Source organism: Adiantum capillus-veneris, unplaced genomic scaffold (assembly GCF_014529385.1).
Source record: "Adiantum capillus-veneris isolate H3 unplaced genomic scaffold, ASM1452938v2 Hic_scaffold_671, whole genome shotgun sequence".
Classification (NCBI taxonomy): Eukaryota; Viridiplantae; Streptophyta; class Polypodiopsida; order Polypodiales; family Pteridaceae; genus Adiantum; species Adiantum capillus-veneris.
In genome coordinates, this window is record NW_028221700.1 from 12,676 (window position 1) to 17,383 (window position 4,708).

The window sequence follows — 4,708 nt, forward strand, 5'->3', positions numbered from 1 at the left end:
AAGCTGACCCACCTGCACAACACTGAACGGCTCCTTTGAAAAGTGCACCATGTGAAGAGCAGCTTCCGACATATGCTGCAACGTCACAACCAAGTGAGGGCAGCCTCAATAAGAGACGACGCCAGCTACTTGCTTGGCAGCCAAGACAGCGAATCAGCAAATGGAAGGCGAATGATGGATAGGCTGATGGAGGCACTGATGGCAGCGTCTGAGCCAGAGGTACACAACGCTGGCAAGCAGCCCAGCCAGTGCAGGCATCGTTTGCAGGGCAGCCAGCGAACGACGATGCAGCCAGGCAGTACACGCATGGTAGAGACAGAGGGGGCGCGACGACAGAGACGCTAGGGTTCCTCTCTTTGGCTCTCTCTAGTGTTTGTTGCCTCTCTCTCTTCATTCCTTCACAAGCTTCTTCTTATCGCAAAGTTTCACTTCACTTGGGTCTTAAACTTGTAATTCTGGTGATGGGGTCTATTAGGACATGCGTTTAAACTTGTGATTTTGGTGATGGATTTAAGAAGTGCAATTAAACATATCAATGCTGATAATAATGGATATACTGCTAAATAAATAAGCTGATGAGATATCAGGATTTAAGAAGTACAATTATAGGTTTTAATGCTGATAATAATTGTGTGATTGGTTTTCTCATGAACATATGTTTCTTTTTGTCTGCTATTTCAAGTAAATGAGCTACTTGCACTGAGAGAGGTGATTGGATTTGTAGGCTCACATCATAATCTGGTCAACTTTATTATTCAAATTCTGGGCCAAAAGCCTCTTGATCAGAAGGCATATTTCATGTTTTTGTTTCACATTGTTGACACCTCAAAATGGGTTAAAATTTTTCAAATTACCCAACATCACCGGCTGGCACAATTTCCAGTCGGTTTTTATTTGTTTTCTGGTAGCTGATATAGTACAATCTGTTTTGTGTGTGCAGATCTTTGAGAGAGCTTTTTTTGGAGGAAAGTGATATGCAAGATCATAATGGCAATTGGTTACGTCAGCTGTCGCTTTATAATACATCTTTGGAAATGCTGAATATAGCAGGAATTGACCTGCAAAATATTTGCACTGGCGATCTTTCAACATTAGCTTTAAATTGTAAATCATTAGTGTCATTGAAACTAAATGAATTGGAACTAGAAGGTCTACCGGAGATTCTCAGCCGAACAACAGCATTGCGAGAATTGGGAGGCGTTTCTGTAGGTGCCAGTGTGGATCAGCAACCAAAAATCACATTGCCAGCCACATTAACATCGTTGGTGGCCTTGTATTATATGGGTGTGGAGGAAGGTGACTCAATTGTAAATTCTATTATTCAACCCATTGCAGCAGGGCTGAGAAAGTTAGACCTTCAATATTCATGTCTCACTGTGGATGGCCACTGCCAACTTCTTGGTCTTTGTGCCAATCTTGAGGCATTGGAGGTGAAGCATGTTTCAAAATCAGTCCTTGCATTCTACTGCATACGTACGGACAAAGCTAGTTTACATTAGTGTCAGTAGGAATATGCTTGTCAATAATTGTTCTCTGCAGCACTTGCATTGTCAGCTTCTCTTTTTTAAATAGTGTGGGCAGACAATGGATGCTTTACATAATGCATTAATTACTGTATACTTGTTTCAGGTTTTCAATGCCATAGGTGATGAGGGCCTTGAGGTTATAGCGAACAAGTGCAAGAATTTGCGCTGGCTACGGGTAGAACGTGGAGATAGAGATGTCCAGCAAGGTTTTGTCACCCAAAGAGGCCTTATATTGGTCGCATTAAACTGCCAACGGCTGGAGTATATAGCAGCATATGTTTCAGACATAAATAATGCTGCTCTGTCCACAATAGCCACAAACTGCCCCAAGCTGAAAGATTTCCGGTTGGTGTTACTTGATGAAGACAATGAAGTTTCAGAATATCCTCTTGATGTTGGTGTAAGAGCCCTGATGAGGGTTGCCCAGATATACACCGTTTTGCGCTCTATTTAAGGCCAGGATTCTTGACTGACAGGGGTATGGAGGAGATTGGCATGTATGGAAAAAATTTAAACTGGGCACTTTTTGGTTTGCTAGGGGAAAGCGATGAAGGGCTCAAGCTATTTGCGAACGGCTGTCCCAACCTTAAGAGGCTTGAAATCCGAGATTGTGTCTTTACAGAGGCAGCAATTGCCACCTCTGTTCTGAAGATGGAATCCCTGAAGTATATATGGGTACAAGGCTACAGGGCCACTGGAACAGGGCAGGATTTACTTCCCTTGACCAAAGATTATTGGAGCGTTGAGTTAATAGACGAGCCGGGAACCCCTGCTCAGTTTGTAGCGTATCGATGCCTTTCACAAAAGCGCGCAGATACTCCACCATCGGTCACTCTGCTTGGTTAAAGTGTGGTGTGATTGAGGATTGAATCATGGGAATTGGCTGTGACTGATCAATCTTTCCTTTCAATGTGCATTAGCAAGGACAAAAAAGATTGCCATCTAAGGAGGAATACATTCATGCTGCGAGTGTTTGAGGTGGGTGAAAGGCAAAAGATTGGTGAATCAGCAATTGACGGCTTGAAGTTTACCACTGTTTTTAGCATGTGGGGGCTGGGTGAGTGAAAGGCAAGCGATCGGTGAATCAGCAATTGTCGGCTTGAAGTTTACCACTGTTTTCAGCAGGTGGGGGGCCTCTTGTGGGCTGCTATCATGGAAAACTCCCAACCACTTCATTTGTCTCACTGTCTGCTCGTTGGCCATGAGATGGTGACATGAGCACGTGGGGTTACGAGTTGAATATTCATTCATTCGTTTGTCTGCGATAATGCATAGAAATTCATTCATAAGGAAAGGGTTTGTCTGCAATCATGCGTAGGGGATTGCTTCTCAGAAGGGGTAGTCAGGTGCGGTGCTGCATTAGTATCTTGTTCAGCTTGCATAAGAATAAGGTCTTGGTTTTGGTTTTGTAGATAGAGGTTTAGGAACTGAGGTCTTGAGAAGTCAATTTTGTACACCGAACATGGGCAAATAAACTTTGTTCAGGCAGCATAGACAATGATCATTCAATTCTTAATATGAAACATTGTTAAGAGACCGGCAAAAGCTTGCTTCGAGCTTAGCATAGTAGGTATGGTGTGGGGAGAGACGCTGGAAAATGCATGGCTGCAGTCTCTATCGTAAATTGTGCAGTTTCATCCTTTATGGGCTCACGTAGGGTTCTGATAATATGTGGTAACCGACCTCTTGTGAGACACTCTTCTCCTTAAGCTGGCCAGACCCTGAAATCACGCTCCTCCACTGTGCAAATTGTATCTGCAGAGACTTGTACAACTAGTAGGCAGAGTCATTCAAAGTCATTGCAGTTGATCTGATTAGCTGCAATTGTGTAATTTTCCCATTCAAGGTAGGCTGAGTCATTCAAAGTCATTGCAGTTGATCTGATTAGCTTCAATTGTGTAATTTACCAAAGCTTTTTTTTTAAAGGGTGCTTTGTTATTGCATAGGGAAGAAACTTGCTAATTTACTAACAGGGACTCCTTTGGCTGGGTAATATTATGTTCTTACGTGTCAGCAAAGGAAGAGTGCTAACCCTACAACGCAAACAGAACCAAGCACTGACATTCGCTGAAGCCAGAAAATTGTATTGGAGAGCAGCCAAATATCCATGTTTCTCTTTATAACAAAGAGAGGGCCATTGTAAGACTGGCTTCGAGTGTTTTGTGTTATCCTAGAAAGAAGTACTATGATCAAAGCTACAAGTGACTAGACAAAATGTCAAGATCTGTCAACGCTTTCACCAACTCCCTTGGCGCTAGTCAAACAAGCAAAGGGACTCCCGCACATACCCTTTACCCTTGGTTCCTTGCTCCGAGCACTGGCGTCTCTCATTGAGTAGTACAATGTCTCTACCCTCTGTCAAGGTCCGGGGTCACGGGGCAGGTGATCTGGGCCGTCCAAGCGGCTAGCTTTCCCTGGCGGAATTGGGAGCTGCACAGCCGATGGATGGCAGCCAGCTCAGCCTGCGTAAGGGAAAAACAATGTCGTCGGCTTCATCTTCAGCAGCGTGTGCCACCTCAGTGGGCGGAATCTCTGCCACCTCAGCATCCAGAAATTCTCCAATCAGCTGCAATCAGACTGCAGCATGTCAGCACAGGGAAAGTGATGAGGTGCTGACTCCTCAGCGAGCGTAATGACATTCTGAGCTCTGCGCTGTCAGGTGAACACTACGACTGATCCGAGCCTGACTGAGTGCTCTCTTCTTGGTTGTCTCCCGATCGCCAAACTTTGCTAACAGGGATGGGTTCGTCTTCCTTATAGCCATGGAAAAGGAAGGGAAAAAGAGGAGGGGAGGGGGGGGGATTGGTGTCTTGCATCGTATGATGGATGGGTATTGGGTGTGGTGTATGTGTGTGTAGGGCATGAGCGAGTGTACGATTGTGCACGTCTATATGCGTATGAGGGTGAGGGTGAGGGTGTGTGTGGTATGTAGATGAGGCAATTAGTATAAAAGAGAGGGTTGGGGAGGCACATACAGCCCATTCTTGACCCCCATGGATGAAACAGGGAACATGGCCCACCACTCTTTTGGCTTCTTTTCAAACTCACCCATTGTCATGAACTTGGTGGAAACCCCCTCCCCACGACCTTGCTCCCCCTCGTCAAGGTCGTGGGGAGGGGGCAGTTGATCTACACCGTCGATTTGTTGTCCATTCTCTTGCAGAATCTTATCCGCGAACTTT

General features: G+C 45.0%; 1 pseudogene; it reads left to right on the forward strand.

Annotated features, from left to right (window-relative positions):
- The first annotated feature begins 383 nt into the window (after positions 1 to 383).
- Positions 384 to 2,927, forward strand: LOC147416650 (coronatine-insensitive protein 1-like; annotated as a pseudogene).
- Positions 2,928 to 4,708: the final 1,781 nt, after the last annotated feature.